Source organism: Diorhabda sublineata, chromosome 6 (assembly GCF_026230105.1).
Source record: "Diorhabda sublineata isolate icDioSubl1.1 chromosome 6, icDioSubl1.1, whole genome shotgun sequence".
Lineage (NCBI taxonomy): Eukaryota > Metazoa > Arthropoda > Insecta > Coleoptera > Chrysomelidae > Diorhabda > Diorhabda sublineata.
Genome location: NC_079479.1, coordinates 972895 through 983183, shown reverse-complemented (window position 1 = coordinate 983183; position 10289 = coordinate 972895). Strand labels below are relative to the sequence as shown.

The following is a 10289-nucleotide window of genomic DNA, read 5'->3' as shown; positions in this document are numbered from 1 at the left end:
ACTCTTCCGACGCCATTGGGATTGAATTGCCTCGACGCTATGGTTATATTTATAAAAATAATTTATAAAGTTATTGGTTTACTATATTAGCTACGCGTTCCCAATAACTTCTATGGTTATAATAGAAATATAAACAAAAAACGAATTTGGATTGTTAATTTTCAATTGCGAATCTTTGGTATAAAAGAAAATCATTTCGTCAGTATAGCACAGACATCTAAAACCGACAGCAACTACAATGACATTGACCCGTCTCGTCGGTTTGGAGAAAGGGAACCACCCCCAACCATACCACCCCCTCAATCCCGACACACGTTGATATTGCAGTGTATCATTGATTGAAGCCGCTGTTTCAAAATTTAAGCCGGTTTATATGAGATTGAAAGGAAACTCGAATCTTTTAATCTTAAAAAAGCTCAAATACTTTATTATGTTATTTAATAGGTTAAATTTAATATTGTAGAATGTAGAATTGAGGTTATGTAGACCATTCTTCGAATATTATTGAATGTAGGAACAAAATAAACAAATTTTTGACATTTGACAAATAACTCACACGCAGCTCGACAATATGGCGGACGGAACTTATAACGGTTTTCATATAAACAATATTTGAATGTTGTACAAATGTATTATAGAAAAATTGACGTTCCAATTAAGAGTAATGTGCTTTTTTCTACAGATTTATCGCGTTTTTGACATTATTAATTCCATTTAGATACTTTAACTGGCCTAAATTAAGGGACGAGGAGAGTAACCTTGAAAGGTCGATTGACCCGGTCGTTTATTGTAATAGGAATCAATATTGTTGTGGTGTGTATACGTGGGTGGGAAGTTGTATGAAATTTAGTTGTTGTAATATGGAAAATAGATTTTATTTTTAGGAGAATCATTAGATTGACTTTAGTAATGAAAATATATTTATACACACAGAAAAAAATTTAATGGATTTCTTCAGATCATACAAGTAGCAATTAATAGACGTTTTCTAGCGCCATCTTGACTTGACTTGACGAATTACGACGAATATTTCGAGCTGTAGTACTCAATGATAAAATATTGTCCAAATATAGAATAAAATCAAGCTTGATTTAATGGAAATGTTGTATAAACACTTTTTTTCTTATCTCTATCAATTACAGACTTAACGGGGTGTAATAAGGGGGCAATTAGTACGATATTGTATCGAACCGTTACATTTTATCAACAATAAAAGGTGTCTACTTCAAAAAGATAATAAAAACTCATTAATCAATTCCAGTTCCATTTATTGTTCATGTAAATAAAAAATTTTATCAAAATTCCGAACACTCCGAGTGTACGTTCTTTGTAATTAACGTAATTCCATCAATTAGTCGACTTTCATTAAAACAAACATCATTATATCCTTACAACTGAATTATTCCAGAATTGTTTGATTAAACCAAACCTTCCGGTATATACGAACCTACCCATAATTGATTCGAATTTTCAAATCGAAGCCGGCTCTGTTCAAATACTTTTTATTCTAAAACTTTTTTTTTGTATAAAGCGGAAAAGTCAATACTCTAATTAAATTAGTATCGATAGCGATCGAAGAGGTTAAGATAGCAATTATTAACTATTATTTATATATCATGTTTGACTGACTGTAATAAATTTTGAATAATAATACAATAGGTAAGAAACTTATTGTATTCTCATATAATTATTCAATGTCTGACTCTATTCTAACGTCTACATTGATCGTACATAAAATATATATCATTATATATATTTTTATGAAACTCGTATTAGTACAGAGGATAATTTCTTTTAGAAAAATACATTCGTGTCAACAAATTTTTTGTAGTAATCCACTTGACTAATATACCCTCACTAAAACAAAACATTTCGGTTGTTAGCACGCTGGTTAGAGCGTAGGTTGCGCATGACCACTTCCATCGTTGCGACGTGTTGATCTTGCGCACCAGTCACCAGTCTATCGTGTTACATCGCCGTAATAACTTGCGTGGTAGCGAATTTTCACCGTGTAAATAAATGCAGTAAAGTGCATTGAATCAAAACTCGATTTCGGTAGTTTTTCGATTAGTGACACACATTCTATATGGATTAAAGTGTTCCAATACTTACGATAAAGGTCGGTTACTATCATTAGTTTTAGGTTAAGCTTTAGTAGGTCGATGTTATCAAATGTTGAATATCATGTGTTTTGGGTTGCATGCCACTAGTAGTGGATTCGTGAGGAGGTTCCATACATTTCTTTTTTAATTTATATTTACCTTGTTTCTTACATAAATATATTATTCGTTGGTATGAAAATGTTACGATATAAAAAGTTTTTGAGGTTAATAATATGATTAAACCGTACAACGTACGATTTAAATATATAAGATTAATGTTAGGTTATGTTAGCATCTAATTTCTATTTGGTATATTTATTTTAGTTTCAACTATTAAATAGAACAAATTTACATCGTGTTTTTGAGAAGGGATGTATTATTATATATTATGTATTAGTTTATGCGAAATGAAGTTATGCAATTATATTTTTTTTTATTAAAATCGATAAATCAACTAATTATTTCACTGACCTAGTTACTTAAAAACTGGACTGTGCAATAATATGATATAAAAAAAATGCTTCATGTATGAATATATAAATTTATTACATAATCAGCTTTTTTTTTAATTTTATATGGGATATTACTGAACCTCTGTCAACGTTGTGAAATAATAGTCATAAATTGGGGTGATTAGTTAATTATAAACGAATCAGAACAATATTGAATAGTTATAGAATTGATTAGTACTAATTTTGACCTAAATTTATCCACTGGAAACTTTAATTTTCTTCAAAATTATTTATCTATACACGAGACGACAAATCAGTTTATAATCAAGGACATCGTAGGCTTACGTTTAAAATTAATCAGACGGAAACAATCATTTTATCTTCAAAAATATAAATTTTAAATGTTATTTTACATATACTAGTGTTTTATTCGACTATTCGAGGTAAAACGGAAAAATAACAAAGGATTCTGCCGTTTTAAGCAAGATCCCATTGTAATAACTAAATAGTATTATAACAAGCAATACTACGAGGGTTGCTAAATAAGTTTTCAAAGAGAAACTATGTGGGAATATTAATAAAATATCGTTGTGAAGGAATATTTTATTTGAATATGTTTGAAGGTTGTTGTCGTGTTACATCACAGTCCATTGTCTCCAATTTTTTTTTTATTATTCAAATCATCATCGAATTTATAACATTCTACTAACCTAAACAACCAATTTTTGAAAAACATCTGGTCCTAGCCGACAAAGGATCCCACGATAAAGTTACACATACTTTATATAGTCCAGGAAACAAAAGATTAAATTAAAATAAATATCTGGTCGATGCAAGTTTAATTAATTCGAAACTGCTGTTGTTACAATGACAGATGACAGCTTCGAAGACGTTCACGTCATAATACAGGGTCGTACTCGATGTTGTTGTTTATTTTTAAATCGTTTAAATAATTGAAAAAAAATTATATGGGGTTAATAATAATAATTTTCGTCGTTAGAAACTATTTCCTGGTCTATATGGCAATAAAGTTGGAATTATGTCTCGTTAGATTTTTCAAAAGTTCGCTTCGCTGACAGACATTTGGCAATGGGAGTGATAGTTATTTTTGGCAGATGTTAGTCGGTTTAACGAAAATAACCGAAGTTGAACTGTGACTCGAATATTTAGGAATTTATTAGAAAATAGCTTTATTTCATTTTAGAAATATGTATAAATAGATTCTCGTCCAAAAAAAAAAGATAATTTTATACAGGTCAACATAAACAATGCATTCATACATTCTAGTGTTAATATTATGGAAAATTGGACCCAAAACGTATTAAATTAGGGCTAGGGATGAAAAAACTGCGGAGTGGCGGCAATTTAAAGGGGCGGTTTTGTCCATAAGTTATAAAACGCAAAAATTTAAATCTAGGAACTTATTCGTGGGGTAATTTGTCTAATAAAATGTCCACATAAGTGTATCCACCCCCGGTTTTCATCCCCGAGCTCAACGGGAGATTCTGACACTTTTGGATTCTTGTTTTGAACGTCTTAATGTGCGTTGGGGGGGTGTTTAAAATATTTGTCAACCTTGTACATGGATTTAGGAATAATGAAATTTAATCGGAATTACTTTATCATTTCCTGCGTATTTGTAACGTTTTGTTAACCTCATTTTATTTATAGTGACGATAACCTTGTACAACATATTTTTTTTTATCAGCTGTCTGCTGTTTGAATATAAATTCGCGTCCAAATATTTCCATATACGTTTAAATATTTAAGTTGGCTTTACTGTTTCGTCTGTCATAGTATTTGACAGTTGTTTTTGACGTTTCCGGTAGATTTTAACTAGTAATTTCTTTAATTTCTGTCGTATTGACATATTTTGAGTACATAACGTGATAAATTCTAAATATAGGCTTAAAAACAAAAAATAATTAGAAATTTTCGCTTTTAAATCATTTGATTAATAACACTCGGTATATTTATTATAATATGTGACAGCAGGCGGAGTAAAACCGAAAAAAGTTCAAACGATTCGTGTCGATAACCCAAAAAAATAAAAAATCTAGGAAGTTACTTGCCAAAATTTTGATTGACGTCTCCAAATCTAATTTATTCGACAATCGAAATCCTAAAAGTTGTTTTCAAGACATTTACAACTTTGAGTTGGCAACACTGTCTGACGTCTCAAGATTTCACCGTAACTTAAGACTAAATGTATCTAAGAGTGGATCAGTTTTATATATTTCAATATTATAAAGTATTTTTTTGTAAACGAATATACTTAAAATGTTGCTGAAATCAGTTTGTTTGTTGACGTCATGATTGTAATCAATTTGATCGATTGTATTTACGTTGCAAAAGCTTTTTACTGTAGACACTCGATTTACCAAATACGGATTTACGTCTGCCAATACGTTTCATTAACAAATCACTTTCCTTCACTCGTTTTTTTTTGTCGTTGACCTCAATTTTTTCTACGTACTTCAGTCGCCTGCATCAGTATAACTAGATAACCCACTTGTATAAATAATTTGATAAAAAAAATTTCATATTTTGATCGTTTTCTTATTGGAATTTATCGATTTATTAAAATATGAATTACAATTTAACAATATTAATTCACTCTCTCTCTCTCTCTCTCTCTCTCTCTCTCTGTTTCCAGACACTTGTATATATACCGCGCACGCTCGAGAAAGCGCAGAACATCGGACGATAGAAAAACCTTTATCATTCTGTCTTTTTTCATCTTATTTGCATCTTACTTCTACTTATAGAAACTGTCCGTATTAAGTATATTGATGATTCGTAGATTTAAAATTAAATTAAATAAAGGTTTCAGTATTTCTGCGAATTGATTTTTGTGATACATTCTATTCATCTTTGGGTTCGTATATCTAGTCGAGTATGTCGTAAAGAGCTTTTCTTCGTAATAAAGTGAAAATTCCCTTGTCACGATCGTAGTCAATTCCGTTCCTTTGTCAGCAGAAAATGTATTCAAAAAGGGAAAGGGAGATAGGCGTACAGGGAGTAACTAGTAACTAACAGGCTATATAATAATGAAAATTTTTCGATCAATAAAACTAGTTTTTGATGAAAATTATCTTTTTTTTTACAGTTTTCTTTGTTTAATTTTTTTTTCTCAAAATACCCGGGTGCTTCGAAAAATACTCACTAGAATTTCACTAAAATTAATTTTTGTAATTATGATAAAGATTTTCTCTTGTAATTAATAAACTAATTAATAATTATAAACCAGCAAAACGCTTTCGCTTCTGTTCGTTCGAATCTTATATATATTTAATGTGAAAGTATTTTTTTACACGTTGAAACGTGACACACATTTTCAAAATTAGTCCGCGATTTAATTGAATATTTTTTAATAACAATTTTTGGTATACGACAAGTTTAAAAACAAGGTTTATACAAAGTTTCAACTTGTTACATCGTTTTTATTTTACGAGGGCGGTACTAGAAGTACCTGGTCCAATAAAAAAGCCCAAGTACGACGTTTTCGATTCAAATTTTACGAGGGTGGTACTAGAAGTACCCGGTCCAATAAAAAAAGCCCAAGTACGACGTTTTCCATTCAAAAAAATTGACCAAGGCGTTTTTGTAACATTTTTCGTTATTGGGACGTTTTTTCAAGAAAAAATTATCACCAGATTATTGAAGTTTATGTTGTAGGCGTATTGAATAATTGTAATTTACGAAAGTATCGTAGTTTTTTGTGAAAAAATCATTTACGATTCATCATTTATAAACAAAATTGAACTAATTATCATTATTTCAAAATCTAGTGCCGCTATAATGGAAAATAAATGAATTTCATTGTAAATCGGCTGTTTATTTCAAATAACCCTCGTATATTACGTACCTGCATGAAATGTTTTATTACCCGCATAAATTTTTCCGTATCGCATCGAGAAATTTTTTGTTAATACAAACAATCCCCGATTATTTGTTTAATTATTAACTAAGAGCCCTTATACACGTCCGTTTTTTTCGCCGGATGTAACGGACCGTGTTTTTTATCGGATTCGCGTTGGTGGACGATTTATAACGAATTTAAAACGTCGTAATTATATTTATTTTTAAACTGACGAGATCAGAAAATATCATTGGGTGCCAAATAAGGACTGTACGGTGGATGATGTTTAGGGATAAAGGAAAAAAAATACGTTTGGGGTTAGATCTAGTGAATATAGTGGATTCGGATGCCTTGGATATCACCAAATTACGACAAGTGCCTTCCGACATCTCCGGGTTGATGTGAAACTTTTCGGATAACCCTCGTAATAATGAATTTTATATTTCGTGATTCAAATAGAACGAGAAAAATAAACGAATGAAGAATATACCTCTACTATAAAAGAAACGAACATTTCGGTTTCGTAGTCTTGAAAAAAAAATACCAAATTTGACTTATGCAACCCCATTTTCGAAATCGGGGGTTGAAAAAAGTTTTAATTGAGAAAAACTAGGACAGTACATTGAGCAGTTATTCAAAATTGTTTTTTTTTTATTAGTTTCTGAATAAAATTTAATTTTGTTGTAATTTAAGGGGGGTTTTATAAGGGTTGAAATATTTAAAAATCAACACTTTTTAAAAATACTAACGAAATATTCACAATCTAATAAAAATTAATTTTGGAATAATTTTTAATAATGAAATAATCGTTGAGATTATTTTTTTAACTTTTCATACGATTAGGGGATGATTTAGAGGGGTTGCATGAATCTGATTGATCATAAACGTGTTTAAAATCGTCAATTTTTATCACGAATAGTAAATTAAAACTTCATTTTACCCGAAACTAGCAAAAAACTGAATTTTACTTAATTTTTTTGCAATAAAGGGTAGTTTACACCCTCCAAAAATATAAAAATCTCGGTTCGACACGAGGAAGGTTTCGTACAATAAAATTTTCGTGGTAATTATGATAACTGTGTTTAAAAAAAAAAGTTTCCGATATTACTACCCTCAGAAAATGGTCTTTGGAGGGGTTGCGTGAGTCCGATTAATCATAAATTTGTTTGAATATAAAAACAAATCTACGAATAATTAATTTGAACTATATTTTACTCAAAAACACGCTAGAATCGAAGATTTTTAAATTAGGGGTGGTTTTCACCGTTAATACATAAAAAAACACCCTTCGGCACGGGGTAGATTTTGAATATGGGGGTAAGTACAGTTTGAATCTAACAAATCGACGTTTTTTAACGGAATTCCACAGTTTAAAAGTTTTTTATTTTTTAGTCTCCCCTGTATTAATAATTAATATTTTTTTTTATTAGTTTTCGACGTTGCCACGTTTTATATAGCATAAAATGATACCTCGAGACTGGTTATTTCATGTTATTACAGTTATTAGAATACCGAACGTAACTACATAACCTCAAAAATAATTATACCACTCGATTTTCGTGTTCCGTGTTTCTAGTAGCATCGATAATTTTATTATAATTATAGGAATTTGGGTATATTTGACGAAATACCTAGCGCGGTCTATTAAGGTCGTAAATTACGAAAAAAAAACTGTCGATTTTCAGTTTGGTTCGACCTTCAGCTTCCCAAATAGAAAATAGTCGGACGGGACCAGATCAGGGGTGTATGGTGGGTGTCTAATCTCTACGAAGCTCTATAATTTTTCTTATTGTTGCAGATAACGCGGCAGACAAGACTTTTCAATAAAAATGAGAAGGTGACTAAAATGGACATATTTCTCATTACCCCTCGTAAAAAAAATTTCCCGAATAGTAATAGTTTTTCACAATTTATATGTCTACTTATACATATAACCTTTAGTTACTGAAATTGTGTATTTCACATTGAATTAAATAGTCAATTCTAATAATAATTTTATTTAAAGTATTTAAAAAAAATCCATCATTAGTCATTTTCTTCTCGTAATATCACCGTTACCATTTAGCAGCCTATTGGATCATATTTAAAACTTGAGGTAAGATTTTTTTATTTAATTAAAGTTGTTTGATAAATTTTAGTCCTTGCGAAAATTTTGATTCGATAGCCATTTGTAGTAGTCCGTCCCTGTCTTCAGTGTAATACTGTGAATCTGTTCACCATACCAAACTAATCTTTTGGTGGAATTGTATCGGTTTTATACACAGAAAAATCTGTATTTTTCCACCAAAACTCATTTTTTTCAATTTTATTAAATAAAAATGTTGAAAAAACAATTTTTCAATATGAATAATTTATTAGAACAATTTATATGAAGCACTAACATTATTTTGACTCACACTATATTCTCCCATTAGTCCGTATATAACTTTTATTTCGTACTATAATCTTTTGGTGGAATTGTATCGGTTTTATATACATAAAAATCTGTGCTTTTCCACCAAAACTCATTTTTTACAAATTTATTAAATAAAAATATTGAAAAAATAATTTTTCGATATGAATAATTCATTAGAACAGTTTATATGAAGCACTAACATTATTTTGACTCACACTATATTCTCCCATTAGTCCGTATATAACTTTTATTTCGTACTATAATCTTTTGGTGGAATTGTATCGGTTTTATATACATAAAAATCTGTATTTTTCCACCAAAACTCATTTTTTTCAAATTTATTAAATAAAAATGTTAAAAAAACAATTTTTCGATATGAATAATTCATTAGAACAGTTTATATGAAGCACTAACATTATTTTGACTCACACTATATTCTCCCATTAGTCCGTATATAACTTTTATTTCGTACTATAATCTTTTGGTGGAATTGTATCGGTTTTATATACATAAAAATCTGTATTTTTCCACCAAAACTCATTTTTTTCAAATTTATTAAATAAAAATGTTGAAAAAACAATTTTTCAATATGAATAATTTATTAGAACAATTTATATGAAGCACTAACATTATTTTTACTCACACTATATTCCCCCATTAGTCCCTATATAACTTTTATTTCGTACTATAATCTTTTGGTGGAATTGTATCGGTTTTATATACATAAAAATCTGTATTTTTCCACCCAAAACTCATTTTTTTCCAATTTATTAAATAAAAATGTTGAAAAAATAATTTTTCGATATGAATAATTTGTTAGAACAATTTATATGAAGCACCAACATTATTTTGACTCACACTATATTCTCCCATTAGTCCCTATATAACTTTTATTTCGAACTATAATCTTTTGGTGGAATTGTATCGGTTTTATACACATAAAAATCTGTATTTTTCCACCAAAACTCATTTTTTCAAATTTATTAAATAAAAATGTTGAAAAAAAAATTTTTCGATATGAATAATTTATTAGAACAATTTATATGAAGCACCAACATTATTTTGACTCACACTATATTCTCCCATTAGTCCGTATATAACTTTTATTTCGTACTATAATCTTTTGGTTGAATTGTATCGGTTTTATATACATAAAAATCTGTATTTTTCCACCAAAACTCATTTTTTTCAAATTTATTAAATAAAAATGTTGAAAAAACAATTTTTCAATATGAATAATTTATTAGAACAATTTATATGAAGCACTAACATTATTTTTACTCACACTATATTCCCCCATTAGTCCCTATATAACTTTTATTTCGTACTATAATCTTTTGGTGGAATTGTATCGGTTTTATATACATAAAAATCTGTATTTTTCCACCAAAACTCATTTTTTTCAAATTTATTAAATAAAAATGTAGAAAAAACAATTTTTCAATATGAATAATTTATTAGAACAATTTATATGAAGC

General features: G+C 29.1%; 1 protein-coding gene across 1 annotated transcript in view; it reads left to right on the top strand.

Annotated features, from left to right (window-relative positions):
* The first annotated feature begins 1893 nt into the window (after positions 1-1893).
* LOC130445574 (ecdysone receptor) overlaps positions 1894-10289 on the top strand; it is a 99071-nt gene continuing 90675 nt past the window's right edge. Inside the window, exons 1-2 of the mRNA XM_056781281.1 lie at positions 1894-2119; positions 8215-8511. The gene's annotated coding sequence lies outside the window, so the exon portion shown is untranslated. The remainder of the gene's footprint in view (positions 2120-8214; positions 8512-10289) is intronic.